Source organism: Lissotriton helveticus, chromosome 11, assembly GCF_964261635.1.
Source record: "Lissotriton helveticus chromosome 11, aLisHel1.1, whole genome shotgun sequence".
Taxonomy (NCBI): Eukaryota; Metazoa; Chordata; class Amphibia; order Caudata; family Salamandridae; genus Lissotriton; species Lissotriton helveticus.
Window position 1 is genome coordinate 673279528 of NC_136072.1, and position 17075 is coordinate 673296602.

The 17075-nt window shown below is 46.5% G+C and overlaps 1 protein-coding gene and 1 long non-coding RNA gene across 7 annotated transcripts in view; both read right to left on the reverse strand.

Annotated features, from left to right (window-relative positions):
- Positions 1 to 17075, reverse strand: part of LOC144791764 (disintegrin and metalloproteinase domain-containing protein 28-like) — a 3516669-nt gene that overhangs the window by 1379760 nt on the left and 2119834 nt on the right. The gene's annotated exons all lie outside the window — the stretch shown is intronic.
- Positions 1 to 17075, reverse strand: part of LOC144791767 (uncharacterized) — a 66343-nt gene that overhangs the window by 16754 nt on the left and 32514 nt on the right. The gene's annotated exons all lie outside the window — the stretch shown is intronic.

Below are 17075 nucleotides of genomic sequence, written 5' to 3' on the forward strand. Positions count from 1 at the left end.
TACATGTATTCACTAAGATACACTTAATAAGTCATTTTTACAATCAATTTTACAAAAAAAACATCCATTTAGACACTTATTTACCCATTTATTCTTCCATCGACCTTTAGATATACATATATAAAAAATATTTATTTTTCAGAATGACACACATTCACCGGATTATGTCATCAGTGATGTCATTTGAGATGTCATCAATGATGTCATGAGTGATGTCACTGACCATGTCATGAGTGATGTAATATGTGACGTCATCAGCAGTGCATTGCGGGCACGCGAGTTATAGTTAGCTGAACTAACTATATCGGGGGAATTTTAATGGTTTTGTACGAGAGAAATGTCCAGCCAACTATAACATGTGGGATACCTATGTTTTTTTCAGTGAATATATATATATACAAATTATCCTCTCAGCAAGGACAACGACAATGCCATGTGCAGTTGTTAAAGTATATATATTTCACCTAAACAGTCCTAAGCGGGGGCACACAAATCAGCTGGTGCACACGGCAGGACAAGGACTAGTCTCGCAAAATATATAACAACAACTTGAAATATTGCGTGGCACTCTTCTTGGATGATTCAACTCTTTATTCATACCATCACTCTCCTCTTCCTACGCGTTTTGACCATCACAGTCTTGATTACAGTAGTAAATCTAGTTCTTTGTTACTTTTTACTATTTATACAGAATCTCCACTCCACCCATAATGAGGCATTGTGGTATTTGTAGTTCACATTATTAAAAAAGAGAAAATCTATTTTATGAACATTGAACTCTACACATTTGGTGGATTTGGCGATACAGTGCTGTTACAGCAAGCTTTTAATAACGTGGCATATGACTGGCCTTCATCTCCCAGGGACAAAACATATACATTAAGTGGCGGGGGTAAGCAGCCCAACTTCCCAAGTCTTAATAGATCCCAAAAAACCTATTCCATGGGGAATTCAACATAAAAGAGGAGGTTGGCCAGGACCCTATTCCCGGGGCCAAATTCTAAGGAGAGCGGGCATGCAGCTTACTTCCTTGAGCCTTAAAAGACCCTGGGGTCCCTATCTCTGGGGCCAAATACAATAAAAAGGGGAGGGGGTGCGCTGCCCCCTACCGAGCCTTACCAGGCCCCAGGGAGCCCATCCCCAAGCATTTCACTATAAAGGGTAGGGAGACCGCACAGCACCCCTTGCCCTGAGGATTATCGGCCCGAGTACCCATCCACTGGGGTTAAATATGCATGAAAAGGGGGTTAGGGTGGGCACCCCCTCCTCAAGCCTTTTAAGGCCATGGGGACCCCAACCCCCATAGCCACGTTACTATAAAGAGGCGGGAGGCTGCATGCCCCCTTGCCTGAGCATTCTTGGCCCCGGGGACCAATCCACTGGGGCCAAATACAATTAAAAAAAGTAGGTGGCTACGAAACCCCCCTCTCTGAGCCTCAATATGCCCTGATGACCACATCCCCCATGGCCAGGGATCAGTGCCATGATAACCACCCGGGGCACCGACATACTACATGTTGGGGGCTGTAGGGGAGCCACAGGGGTCCACAGCCTCCTGCCCCCTCCCCACATGGTATCGGAGCCAGCACTGCTCCTGCCTGTATGGAGAATATATTTATTCTGCACCCTCTGGACAGGAGCAATAAGGGTTCTGTCTCCCTGCCCCTATCAGTGCAGGCAGGGAAACAGAACGTAAGTCTGCTCCCAGACGACAGGAGCATTTTTAAATCTCTTGGTGGCTGAGAGCAGATTTAGTGTTTGCTCTGTTTTGGTGAGAGATTTAGAAATACTTCCACCAGACGGGAGGAATCACGTTTTCCTGACCACACATAGTGCAGGCAGCAAAACTACTGAGTCCTGTGGGTTGGCTTCCTGGGACACAGTAAATAAGCTGGACCCAGGAGATGGAGTCCGTGGGGCCATTAAAGGCTCAGGGAAGGAGGACATTCCACCCCTCCTCTCTTTTAATTTATGTTAGGACCCTGGAGGATGACGTCTCCAGGTCCTTTTTAAGGCTCGGAGGTGGCTGAACGCCCCCCTCCCCATGTTTTACATTTTGACCCTGGGGATTGGAGTTCCAGCTTTAGGGGATGGGCTGGGGAGTTGGGCCCTACTATCCCCTTCAAATATATACAAACGGGTGTTTGTGTCTAAAGCCTGAAATAAATTACCACTTGCAAAGATTATAGTCTGCGGCCTGCTGCTTTGTGTACGAGGAGTCAGCGTGAATTGACAACCAATCAGTGTAATCACTCCCCATAGCAGTCTGACTCCCGCTGGAACTAGATGGCACAAGTGAAAAAAAAGCTCTCTGGGTCCATCAGAGCACTCTATTTTTAAATTGGTGCCCCTCGGACCCAACAGTCAAGATATACATATATTTCTGTACCTTTATTTTTCAAAAACTACTGAACGGATTTTCACCAGAATTCCACTCTGCTGCATTGTTTGCGGGATTTTTCAAACTATGTGGCTCGCCAATGGTAAGTTGGCAATTGCTTGCGAGAAATTTTTTTGCTCTAGACCTCCTCCCTGTGAGATTTTTCAACACGGGAGGTTGCTGCAAGTCGCGATCTCTCACATTGTGAAATCTGCCATTTGCATTGAGTACGTTTCCGCTCAAGTAAAATGTTTACTCGAGTGGTAGAAAGCATCAGCTCCCTCTCCCTCCAGTGCAACAAAGTGCTGTTCGTCCTGATTTTACAGCATGGGACAGACTCCTGACACTTAAAATCAATCCGAGCAGCGCCACTTGCCTGACTTTGCCGCTAGTCTGCACTTCGAAGAGTGTGGCAGAGTTTTTCCAGCAATTTGTGGCGCTCTGTGAAGTAGAACTCCGCAAACTCCACCCAGGTCTACATCAAATCATAAAAATCACAGTCTGGGGACCAAGATCTAGCTACTTCCCAAATTTGGTGCAATCCTGTTCAGCAGATTTTGCAGTACCACTGCTTTAAGAAGTCTATGGAACATGCAAGGGGAAATTTGTTCTTGGGCCCCCCTTTTTTCTTGGGCCCCCACTTGACAGATCACCCAGAAGCTTTCCAGGAAAGAGCTGAAGTGAATATTTTTGTTTTGGAAAGTTTGAAGATTTATCAAATGGTGCCAAAATAATCAGCAAACCAAAAAATGCCTAATCTATTAAAAAGCAATCCTAACTATAACTAACTAATACACGTATGCCAAGAAATGGGCTGTGGCCCAGGCTCCAGCATTATATAAAAATCATGTGGAATGGGATGAGGACTGTCCTCACCAAAAGATCCAGTTAAAAAATCTGCCTACGGGTCAGAGGCAGTATCCAGTTAAGCAAGAAGCTAAAAAACAGGTCAGGGAGATCCTAGGTCAACTTGAATACAAAGGGGTGATTGAAACATGCACCTCGGCCATGAACAATCCTTTGTTTCCTGTCTCCAAACCAGACAATACATATCGTCTGGTTTTGGACAACAGACATTTAAATTCTTGTTGCAAAACGTTTTCTGTACAAAATGCACACAGTGCAGCACTGATGAATAACATTGTACGCAAAAAATATAAAACCACATTAGATATTTCAAACGGTTTCTTCTGTCAAAATATCGCACCTGAAATCAGGTACTTGACCGCTTTCTCAATTATAGGGACACAGCACCACTTCTGTCGTCTCCCCCAGGGATTCAAGAATAGTCCAGGGTTATTTTCAGCCAGAGTAACAGAGTTACTACAAACGTATGATGATGAAGCATTATCGTATGTCGATGACATATATCTTACAGACGATGATTTGGACAGGCACTTGCACTGGGTGAACACCATAATACTCGGCTCCGCCTCTGAAGGGTACAAATTCAATTTTAAGAAATCAAGAATTGCCCACCTCAACGTCCTATTCTTGGGATACGGACTTTCAAGTGAAGGCGAAAGCCTGGCAGCAAACTTTTTAGAGAAATGTGCGCTGCTCCAACCTCCAAAAATGCTGAAAAACTGACAGTCAGTTCTAGGATTCCTGAATTTTGGAAGAACTTACATTCTGAACTACGCAGAAAGGGTTAAACCTCTCTACGAATTAATCAAACCTGATTTCAAACAAACTAATTGGACTCAAAAACACACAGAAATTTTGCGTTCAGTGCAAACTGACATGTTAGCAACAACCCATTTACAGACACTCGTAAACGTACGCAACCTTGTAATCCGAATAATCCCAGGGAGATGCGGATTCACATACCTAAACTTTAATGAAGGTAAAAAGGTACCAATAGCTTATAAATCACACTTGCAACACAAGCTGAAATGAAATTCACTTCAACAGAAATAATTCTGACAGCGGTTCAAACTGCAGCAGCAAAAGAAAGAGCCCTTGCACAGGGAAAACGCATAAAGGTGGTTACTCCTGTACCTGCCTTAGAGGCAGTGACAAAGGCAAGCATTCCGAATGCAAAAGCTTTACATCCAAGATGGATACAATGGGTTAATTTTCTTGCTGCAACAGACGTTGAATACGTTTTTGACCCCTACTTGAAGACTCAAGAATTTCTACAATACGAACAAGAATGTCCTCTGCTGACTGAAATTCTGCCTCTAGAACATTACGTATGTACAATTTATACAGACGGATCAGCACAGCCCGCAATTGGGGGAAAACAAGCTTATAGTGCTGCGTACGCGATTGTTAAAGGTTGCTGGCGCGATGGTAAAAATCAGACCTATGGTCACAAAAACTCAATCTCTCGGAGACTGTACAGCTCAGCGAGCTGAACTACAGGCTTTCAAGATGGCGCTTGAAAATACTGATCGCGAATTCCACACACTCATAGTGTGCGATTCATATTACTGCGTCCAGTCTTACAATGAATACTTGCAGACCTGATTCAAAACGGTTTCAAAGATGCAAAAGGTGGCACAATCAAGCATAAATTGCTTTGGGAACAAGTAGTTCAGTTACAGAAAGAACTACAAAAGACTCACGTGAACATACACTGAGTCAATCTGATGAAGCCGCAAAGGCAGCTGTGCAAACGGCTTCTGTAGCTGCAATCACTCGTTCAAAAACACAATTAGATGGTGAAACAATGCTAGCTGTCAATGCCATAAGCAAAGGCTGCGGTGCAGCGTTACCTTTAAACTATCCACTTGAATATTCATACATAATTGATGCCAACTCCGTTCCCTTTGCCGAATCCCTGGAGTGGGGGATAGGGTAATTCCAAACAGGAATCGGAGAGGTGCTTTGATTCAAGAAGCACATATCGGAGAGGGTCTGATACATCAAGGGATCTCAAAAACTCTACTAGATTTAAAAGAGATGTACTGGTGGCCAGGGATGAATGCCAACATTTACGAATTTGGAATTAATTGCAATGTCTGTTACAGAGATCACAGCTTAGAGCGCCGCTAGATTCCTGACTACAGTGTAGCCAGCCCAGTACAGACACCATTCTTAGATAGCATTAGACTAACCACGCTCAGACCTTCATATGGACAAAAGCAGTCCCACAACTATTAGGAGAAGAATCATTTGGATGTGGCCTCAGCGCTCGGCTGACGCCCGAACTGTTATAAAAGATTTGCGAGTCTTTATCGGCACATACGCAATCGGCACGCTACATTCTGACCAGGGTCCTGCGTTTAGCTTACAAGGAGGCCATGGCCAGCTTGGGCGTTGCATTGCGGTACTCTAGTCCATTCCTTCCTGAGGGAAATTCGGTTGTGGAAAGAAAACACCGTGACATAACGGCTAAGGTATTAGGTTCGGGTGACTGGTGGGTCAAACATCTAATAAGTGTCCAACGTAGTCTTACCAACCTGACAAGAAATTCTCTGGGTGGAATCACTCCGTATGAATTCCTTTTTGTACTAGAATGATGGTCGAGGACCTTGATCATCATACTTCAGTGGTAGAACAAAAACCCTTTGATATCAAAGATCGTTTGGCTGTTTTGCAGGACTTACATGAAACAAGACGTCTAAGCAACACCATACAGAAGTCAACGACCACTGAAGAAAAACCACCTGTTCAAACAACACCTGTCCTGATTCCAAAGATTGGGGATCTGGTCAGAGAGAAAATAGGGGATAAGATGGAATTTGGGCCTTCTTACAGAAAACAGTACCTGTGCTAGTAATCCACGGATCGAGAACAGTGTTACTGCCGCCCCTTGCTGGAGTAAAGGAGAACCGGTTTGTATCAATTGACCTGGTAAAACCACACAATGTGGCCGATAATAAGTAGTAGGCCCAGTGGACTCCAAAGGTGTAGCAGACAACCAAATCTTGCTACAATCCAAGAGGTTCAAACAGAAAGACTCATCACCTTTGAAGAATCTGCAGTGAGAAAAGAAGGACTATGCAACAAAGCCATGGAACTTGTGCCTCTTGAGACCCAAATACCTAAGTATGGGCGCAAAATACAATCTGCTCGCGGATTTTGCGGATTTTTGGCAATTCGCAAATCCTCTCGCAGGCGGATTTTTTTTAGAAGCCCCGCAAGTTTGGCAGTTAAGTAGAGGTATCGCACAAACCGGTGGCGTCTTCTTGGATAAATATGAAGGGCAGGGTTTATTCTGGCACGATGCTCCTGTCACAAAAATTAAACCTCAACAGGAAGCACTTACAGATATAAATAAAGCAGGTGCCCGAGTTGAAGCTCAAATTCAGTAACGCATTCATCAGCCCAAAAACAATCGTGAGCTTGTCAAGGCTGAGCAGGTGTGCTTTCTCCCCATATCTACCGTCGAAAATTAGCTGTGATGCTGGATGGAGGCCTTTGCATCCTTCACTTTCACAAGCACAATCCCTGTGCAGTTACAGTGACCAGGAGCTTCTTTCTCCTCGTCTGCTGCTCTGATCGGTCTCTGACCCTTTATACACACAAGAGGCATGTGAACTAGCATAGAAGCCCCGCCCTTTGGCCCCGCCGCACACACTAGCGGTGTGCACCGTTTTCCTGCCCTGGCCTACTATGATGGACAGCTCACTCAAGGGACCCAAGGGCGGGGCAGGTGTGCTTTCTCCCAATATCTGCCATCGATGCAGTATCTGCTGTGATGCTTGATGGAGGCCTCTGCATTCTTCACTTTCACGAGTGCAATCCCTGTGACCAGGAGCTCCTTTCTCCTTGTCTGCTGCTCTGATCGGTCTCTGACCTTTTATACACACAAGAGACATACGAAGTCGCATAGAAGCCCCGCCCTTTGGCCCCGCCGCACACACTAGCGGTGTGCACCGTTTTCCCGCCCTGACCCACTATGATGGACAGCTCACTCAAGGGACCCCGGCGCTGGGCAGGTGTGCTTTCTCCCAGTATCTCCCGTCGATGCAGTATCTGCTGTGATGCTTGATGGAGGCCTCTGCATCCTTCACTTTCACGAGTGCAATCCCCGTGCATTTCCTGTGACCAGGATCTTCTTTCTCCTCGTCTGCTGCTCTGATCGGTCTATGACCTTTTATACACACAAGAGGCATGTGAACTCGCTTAGAAACCCAGCACGTTTGGCCCCGCCCACACACTAGCGGTGTGCACCGTCTTCCCGACATTTACCCAGTATGATGGACAGCTCACTCAAGGGACCTTTCGGGCACAGGATTGGAGGGACACCAGGGGTAGAGTACAGTGAGGGTGCAGGCTACATCATCAGACATGAGCTATAAGTTTATGAGCTGGAACGTGAGGGGACTGGGCACATGCACTTTTTTTTCTTCGTAGACATGGGGTCTCAATTGCATGCCTCCAAGAGACCCATCTTACACATGAGAGCATAGAAATTGGAAAAAAAGTGGTCAGGTCAGGTATTCCACTCCTCCTTTTCTACGTATGCTAGAGGGGTATTGGTTTGGGTGGGGCCTGGCGTCCCGTTCGCTATCCAATATGTAGAGGCAGATATACATGGCAGATACCTGCTTCTTAAGGCAAAATTAGATGGTAGGAACATTGTCATACTGAACACCTATACACCCAACATGGATGACCCGGTCTTCTTCCGGGCCCTCCAGGACATCCTGATTCATGATCTAGGGGCCCCTGTCCTTGGGTTGGGGATTTTAATTGTGTTCTTGACCCGGTCCTAGATAGGTCCCCACCCCGAGAGGGTACAAAGCCCCGTATGACTGCGCAGCTTAGGGAGGTTATGGCAATATAGGAGCGGTGGATATTTGGTGTCAGAAAAACCCGACGTAGAAAGTATATACCTGTTTTTCCCCCACCCATAACACGTATAGTCACCTTGATAGGGTCTTAGTAGCGAATGCTGAGCTTATATATGTCCATTGAGGTTACCCACCAGGCTCGCTTGCTATCTGATCAATCCCCGGTAGCATGCATGGTACGATGGGGAACCCCGGTTTCCCGCCCTCGGACTTGGAGACTCCCGATGGACATCCTCCAAGACCAGGTAGGGAAGGCTCATGTAGAGACAGCTCTCGGAGACTACGTGGACCTTAATTGGGAGGAGGGGGGCCTCTCTCTGGCCACCAAATGGGAGGTCCTAAAGGTGGTGGTGAGGGGAGCCTGCAAGGGACTCACCTATGGAGTCCGGAAGCAGCTCCACCAGGAGCTCCGGACGGCAGAGAATAACCTTTTATATGTCCAGGCCACGGCGACCCCTGCCGCCCTGCAGAGGGAGGAGGTGCAGACGGCCCGAGTTCGGATGCATGATATTCTTGACCGGCTCGACAAGTATACCTAGGCCAATGTAGGCAGCGCCTTCATAGGGAGGGCGACAAGTCGGGCGGCTTTTGGCCTGGATCCTTCGGAAGGAGCAGACCCCAGAACGTATCGTAGCTTTGCGAGACTCAAACGGGGACATGGTTCATTCGGAACGTGACATACTTGGGGTGCTCAAATCCCACCTACAACAAGTATATACCACAGACCCAGATATATCCGAAGCCTCTTATCTCCCTTATTTACGGGGACTGACCCTGCCGTCCCTTTCTGAGGTGGACCGGGAGGACCTAGATGTGGCCCTAATGTTGGGTGAGGTGCATGCAGCTCTGGCTCGTTTACCGCGCGCAAAGTCGCCTGGGAGTGATGGGTTCCTACTGGAATTTTATCAAGAGTTCGGCGGAACACTGTCTCGTCTCCTCTTACAGGTGTTTCTCGAGGCATTTGAGAGCGGGTCTCTCCCACAGAGCATGACAAGGGGGGAAATTTACATGATCCTTTAACCAGGGGGGGACAAGCACGACCGTTCTTCGTATCGCCCGATTACTATGATTAATACAGATGTAAAAAATGTTGACCAAGCTATTGTCCACCCGTCTGGCGCAGCACATGGCGCATCTGGTTCATCCGGACCAATGCGGGTTTATTCCTGGGCGTAACACCGCCATGAACCTACGGCGCTTGAATCACATTAAACACGAGGTTCAGGGGAATGAAGAACAGACTGTACTGGTATCCGTTGAACTCGCCAAGGCGTTTGATACGGTTGACTGGGGCTATTTGTAGGAGGTCCTCCGAGCGATGGGGTTGGGCCCCAACTTTTGCCGTTGGATCCGTATCCTACATAAGTTCCCTCGGGCTAGGGTACAACTTGGAGCCGCGCGATCGGAGGAGTGGCAGCTGGGACGGGGTACACGACAGGGGTGTCCCCTCTCGCCACTACTCTTTGCCCTGGCTATAGAGCCCTTTGCCGTTCGGGTCCGCTCTGAGATGTCGCAATGGGGCTTACTGGTAGGAGACACTTGTAATGTCATCTCACTATATGCAGACGATGCCTTGTTTTATTTGAAAGCCCCGAGGGAGGCGCTTCCGATATTCTTAGACCATCTGGATCGGTTCGGCGAGGCGTCGGGACTAAGGCTCAACCGGAACAAGTCCCTGATCTTTCCGATGTCGGGTCTTGAGTCAGTGCCCCAGGGAGACTTGCCGGAGCTTGGGCTACGCCGGGAGAGGGAGGGCTGTCGTTATTTGGGTATTCAAGTGGCCTCAACGAAAGCACAATTACTGGCCTGCAATATTGATCGGGTGATTAGGTCCCTGCAGCAATCAGTGTCCTTCTGGAATACCCTGCCGCTATCCCTCATGGGTCGGCTGGCCATCGCCAAGATGGTTATGCTGCCTAGGACACTTTATGTCCTCCAAAATACGCTGTGTCCTCTCCCCCCTAGGGTCTTTCGTACCCTGAACATGCTACTTACGTCCGTACTTTGGGTGGGCCGGCACAGTAGAGTAGCTCTTCATACTGTCCCCCCCGCTTTGACTTATATTATTATGCTGCGCAGCTGCCACCAGCATCCAGATGGTTTGCGGATGCGGACGTTTGGGAGACACAGCTATTGACAGGTAGAGCAACGGTACAGGAGTTATGGGTGGCTTGATGTGGGGCAGGGGGCAAATGAAACATTGCCCTACATTGTAAGGCACAGGGCGAGCGTTTGGCAATGATTCATAGAGAGAGTCTTGCGAACGGCGCCCTTTCATAGGGACCTGCCAATCTGGATCCTGGCACCCATGGTAACAATGGAAAAACATATGTCCTTCCATGCCTGGCGTGAGGGGGGCTGTGAATTCCTGGCCAACCTATACCCCACCGAAACCTTCCTAACCTATGAACAGGCGGAAGAGACCTTCAGCCTCGGGAGAGGACAGTATATACTATATCAGGGCCTGCGCAATGTAGTGCGGTCAATATGGACTCAGTATCCGGAGGCGCCCCCAATGACTTAGACCTTAAGTATTATTCTGTCCTGCGGCAGAGGACGCAGACTAATCTCCCTACTATATGCAGCTATGCGACGGGACTCTGCCCCGCCGGTGCCACCGGCCTGGGTGGCTTGGGAAGCGGATTTGGGTACGCCGCTGGACCAAGGGCAGCCTAAGCGCATAGGAGCTCTAACGCGGAAGGTCTAATGTAACGCGCGCTTTAAATTAATACACTTTAACTTCCTACACCGCACCTACCTTACTCTGATTTCATTGAAGCGTTACTCTGCAGACAGGGGGGATAGTTGCCCCAGATGCAGCGCGGAGGGAGCGGGTTTCCTGCATTTAGCCTGGGACTTTCCGTTAATTAAGTGCTTTTGGGAGAGCGTTGTAGATCACATAACTGCCACTATGGGCACATCACACTAACACCCTTACACTGTTTGATGGTGCTGGTCCCTAAGCCGAGGAAACAGAACCTGTCCTATAGATTACTGCAATTGATGTTAGTGCTGGCTAGGCGCAGGGTAGCTATTACTTGGATGGGACAGAGGGCCCCAGAGATACCCACATGGCTCAGAGACGTGAGAGAATGGTCCCTAGCCGAAGAAACACAATGAGAGGGCAAGCTTCCCAAAGTGATTCTGAAGGGACGAGTGGTGAGTTAGTTTCGCCGCAGGGATTGGGGACTGAGGGGAAGACTGGGGGATTCTCCTAAGGTGAAGGTTGTACAATGTATAGTGCAGGGTCTGGTTACTTACTCACGATGTTACCTACTTATTTGTATGTTATTCTGATATGCCTCATGGGTCTACATATATCCAGGTGAAGCCTATATCCAAACAAAAGTGCCATAATGAGAAAGTCGATTTGTATACATGTATTGTTCTGATGCCATTCGGGGGGGGGGGGTTAATTGTTACATTACAAACCTGAAAAAAAAGTTTTTTAAAAAAAAGATGCCATTGATTTGAGAGAATTCTTACTCGGACCTCGCAAACAACGTCATAAACGTTTCATATACGCCAGTGTTTACACTGCTTATAATGAAGCATGGAAAGTCATGCAATTAGAAACTGCAGAACGAATACGATAAATTGATTGTATTAATTTAGAGAAAGCTCTCTCTGTAGTTGACAATGGGTTAACAACTCTGTCATTCAGAATTTATTCTTTGGACAGCAAGGTATCCTCTGCTGTAGACATAATGGAACAGGACTTGCTCATGTTACAACATGGACAGTCTCAACTGCGTTCTATAATGCTGCTAGGCTAGACGTTACAAAACCTTTGTTCAGGTTATGTGCCTTAGCGTCAAATCAACACCACGTCATTGTTTACTGGATTTAACCTTACAGATAAACAAATCTCTTTGGCACAGAGGGGAGTAGACTATACAACACACAGCGTTCTATCAACTTTGAATTCGACCTTCGTTTTTCAAAAACAAAAACTTCTAACTTTGGAACTCTATTTTTCTACGATTTGATTTGACTTTTTTCCAAAACTGAACTTTGGCACAAAGTAATCTGCTTAAAGTAGAACTATTCTTAGAGAACAAGAATTCTTTGAATACTTCCAAGAAACAGTATTGATCTTATCAACAAACCAAAATAGTTTATATATTCTGCTATGGGATGGTCTGGACCTTTTTCTGTATTTAAAGCCTTTTCATAAATGTAAATTTTCATGATTCATTCAGCCAGCATTGCCACTATCATACTATATGCTTCAAATGAAATCATTGCTTTTAAATGCGTACAGTACAAATGCTAATTTTTTCGTATGCAACCATTTCGAATGCATTTTTATGTATTTTTTGGGTGGGATTGCAAACACATGCTTTAGAATATGTTTTAGTGCTTGAATTTAGTAATGTTAAGCATAATAAAGAGGAGTGGGTGTTGTATAGCATTTTAAGACCCTAGTGTAATTTTCCCGATTCATGCCCTTATATAGGTGTAAATCACCATGTCCTTATATAGGCATAGAAATCATAACCATATTTAGACATAGCTCATGCAGTCCAAATAGGGCATGGCTACTTCCACTAGCTCGGAAAATCCGCCTATGATTTCTTGGAAACTCGGCTTCAGCAGTTAGGGACTTCCCCTTGCTTCAATACTGATTTGTCCAAGATCTCATGGAGTTTTAAAAGAACTGAGACTCTTTGATGACGTTATTATGTCCACCTTTATGTCAAACTCTGCACCTTCAAGGTATAAATATGCCCACTCTTGCCCTAGCAAACACACGGTGGTTTGGAGCAGTTCGATTATCTACTTGCCCGACGCATCTCGCTACAGCAATTGCCAAAAGAAGCCGAACCTCCAGCAGACACACTGAGAGAGTCGCTGTCTTTTCTCTTGCCCAGAAATCCAGCTCCAGTGTTTCCAAGCTCCCCTTGTGGGGTGTTGGGAAATCGAGTCCTGAGACTGACCTCCTGCATTCTAAACCAAGGTTCGGAGCTGATTAGACCCTAAGAGAAATCTTTTTTATTTTGTTAAACCTTTATTTTTCCATTTTATATAAACAAGAAACAGAAAACAAATCAAACCAAATAATAATCATGAAACTGCAATGTGTGTACATGCAATGTCAAATAAAAAATGATCGAATCAAGGAAAACATTACAATCATACCAAAAAACACAAAATAGCCTATAGACCGCACTGAAGACAGACAGGTGTGATACTCCTGCACCAACAGCGTGAAATGGACATGTGGAACAAACAAATCTATACATCTCGGAACAAAGACAGAGACAAAAAATCAATAAACCAAATACATATACTGCATACCCCATTGTCATAACCGTTATATGCGACAAAGTGGGATTTATCCTATTCCTGAGGGGGTAATGCCAGATTGTGTTGGAGATTCATTTATAAGCTGGCATCGGGATATGTACTCTCTGTATCAGCCCCATATATCGACAGGTCGGGAGGAGGTAAGGAGTAAAGTGCTATATTCCTTGCTATTCACGCTGCATAACGTCATAGTGTTTATCCAGGCACGAAGTGTCGGGGCACGTTTACTACCCCATAGCATTGCAATCTCACGTTTGGCCAGAAGGAAGCCCAAGGCCGCCAGGCGGCGTATCGTCTTGGGGAATTTTAATACAAACCCCAAGAGTGCGATTTCAGGTAAAGGAGTGAGAGGTAACGATAATATGTCTCCTAAGGTGGTGTGAATATCAAGCCAATAGTCGTGTATTTTAGGACAGGTCCAGGTTAAGTGTGCGAAGTCCGCGAATGGGGCAAGGCATTTATTGCAATGGTGAGGCCTAGAGTAGTCAATACGGTAACCATGTGTCGGAGTAAAATACATCCGTCTAAGGAATTTGAAGTGCAGCAGTTTGTGTCGACTGTTTAAAGAGATGTCGGATGTGGCCCTGCAACAGAAAGCCCACTGATCATCCGAGATGGGCCCACCCAAGTCACCCTCCCAAGCAGCACGGAGCCTAGAATTATGCATCGGTTTGAGTGTTCCACATTGTTTATATAGTTTGGAAATCAAATGTGCGTTAGTCGGGCTTTGAATCAATTAAGAGAGAAGAGGGAGCTCCTCAGGCGCCAATGGGAAGGAGAAATACGTAGCCCGCAATGCCGACCACAACCGGGTGAGTATGAAAGTGTCCATGAAGGACCGATCACTGAATCTGGCCTCTTCCGACAGAGAAAAGACGTGCCCATCTGGGAACAAGTCACCAGTGGTGCTAATATTAAATTTCGCCAGTGTGCGCACTACCAGAGCTTCGCCCGTGATAGGAAACAGAGAGGAGTTGGGCAGGGGTAAGGCAGGGGAATACAATAGATCCAAACCCAACAGTCTATGCAATCTAATCCAAGCCCAGCAGGTGGTGGAAACCGTTTGAATGTCCCGGGGGTCCCTAGGGAAGCCCGTAGGAAGGATCGTGAGTAATTGTCTAGGTAAGACCAGATCAGACTCCGGGCATAAATAGGGGATGCGGGCATCAGGATGGGACCAGGCGTATGCATAGCAACATTGAGCCACTAATACAAATATAGATCTGGTACACCCAGCCCACCCGTCTCGGGGGGCAAAGTCAAGACCTTCCAGCTGACTCGAGTGGTCTTGTCGCCCCATACCAGACGGATTAAGTGAGAGCGAAGTTGCGAAAAGAAGACTTTGGTCAACGGAATAGAATGTTGTTAAACAAATTTAAAAACCGGGGCAAAACAATCATTTTGATGATTGCAATTCTGCCCGCCATGGACAAAGGTATGTGTAAGAATAACAGGAGGGGACCCATAAACCACGTTGGGATGGGTGTATACTGTAGATTAGAACAATTCCCAACAGGTATCACTTAAAAGACAATTTCAAAAGTGTATGCAGTACGCATTACATAAATAAACAAAGGAGTCTCTGAAGTTTTTTTGAGAAAAAGGGTATTATTCACCACTTTAAGAAAAAAAGGGGGGGGGGTTTCACATGGTAATACAGTTGAACAGCACTGTACAGAACAAATCATGTGACAACCCGGTGGCACTTGGTGAAAAGTGATATATACAGTGATAGAGGGTGCTGAGCATAGAGAAACTGGAGAGATTATCATTAACAGTTTCTGAGAAACCTGCCGTTGAATGGATAATACATGGCACCATCACGATACCAGTGATGATTTTCCGGTTTCAGAATTGCTTAAAACTCATCCCAGCTGTGAGTAGTTAGCCTGGCATATGATGTCAACTAGTTCTAGTGGGCACCTTGCACCAGTCTAATCGACCCTTATTGACGGTGGTTGTAAAGTCAACTTTATAGAAAGCTATCCGAGTGGTAGCATGAACCGGCAGTCTTCGGGCTAAGACTTCAAGACTTCAGTAGGCGAGTTAAGTAAGTTGTTTTACCAAATATAACCCCTTGAATACCAAATGAAAGGACACCACACAATGTATATATCAAATATATATGTATTTAATCTAAACACAACCCCTCTGCACTCTTTATGAGGTCAGAGGTAAAAATACAATACAAGTCACACAGTTAATATACGATAAGTTGCACAGTATGCGTTATGCCCTGGGGCCTCACAAACCATATACTAAGAAAGTGGTATAAGTACCACACGAGAGTTAGAAAGTAGGCCTATGGCCTGTAGAATCGCTGGGGCTACACTAAACAGCCAAAGGTTAGGAAGTAAGTGGCCCACGGAAGTCAAGTTGACTTTCTATGGAGATCGTAAAAGTTACAAAGTTACAATTTAAGGACACTTACGGATGGACTAGGATGGAACCATTTTAAACTAGGACACTTCGAGAGTCAAGACCCACAGGAGCACCAGAGTACTCGTGTTACCTCACCCAGGGAAGCTGGGTGCATAGGTGTCTTTTCGTGACGGGTTTCGTCATCGTTTTCTATGGAGAGCTGCAAAGAAATGCTGCAGGCGACCAGAGGAAAAGTGTCCGGGTGGATCCAAGGGTGGATCAGAGATGTGAAGAACCTGAAAGCTGAGGGGACAGAGTCTGGGTCACTAGCCAGTGACCAGGAAGGAACCAGGCGATGTCGGGTGCTTTGCAGGTGAAGAAGGTGAGTTTGTCTCTTCAGCCACGATGTCCAGGAGGCATCGACGATGACCAGGAGCTGGATTCAAGCTGTCCCACAATGGATCTAGATGATTGCGGTGTCGGTATCCGGATTGGACCCAACAAGCCTTAGCAACCGTAACTCACGCAGGATGTCAAGATTGGCTCTGTTGCAGACCAGCAAGGTCTATGGTGCTTTTCCTTTTCAGGTAAGCTAGAGCAAGCCTGGAGCAACCAGGATAGCAAGTACAATTCAAAGGAAGGTATTGAGGGGGCTCACAAGCCAACGGGAAAGGAACTGGGAAGATGTGTCAAACTCAAATGCAAAGGCGGGGCCCACGGGACACTCGCAGAGTGTGGGGAGCTGAGCTATGTTGCAGATGGTGCTTGGGGCTGGGGCTTCTTGTACCCCAATGCAAAACTTACTGAGGCTTCAGGAAAGGAGTGCAGGTAGCAAAATGCAGGATGTCCAAGATGTCAGGTCACAGGTCTCTCGTGTCTGCCACGTGTCTTAGCTTTGCTGTGGATGTGGGTCGGTGTCAGAGAAGTCTGAAAGTCCAGTTCTTGTGTTGCAGAGTCTTCGGGTTCCAACGGGAGCCTTAAAACTGGAGACCGGCGAAGTTGCTGTTGGTGCCTGTTTGCACAGGGTGGTCACTCCTTTACCACAAGGGCGATGTCTTCCATCTTCCAGTCAGAATGGAATCTCGAAGGTCCAAGATATGTCTTACAAAGATTCGTCCAGGATAAAAGTAAAGGGGACACAGCTCCTATACTTATACTAAGAAAGGGGGCTGGATTACCTGACCAGGACCCTCCTATGGGTGGACCTGAGAAGGGGGTGGTTACACCCCTTTCCCTTTGTACAGTTACGCACCAGAGCTTGGGCTGAAGTGCCCCAG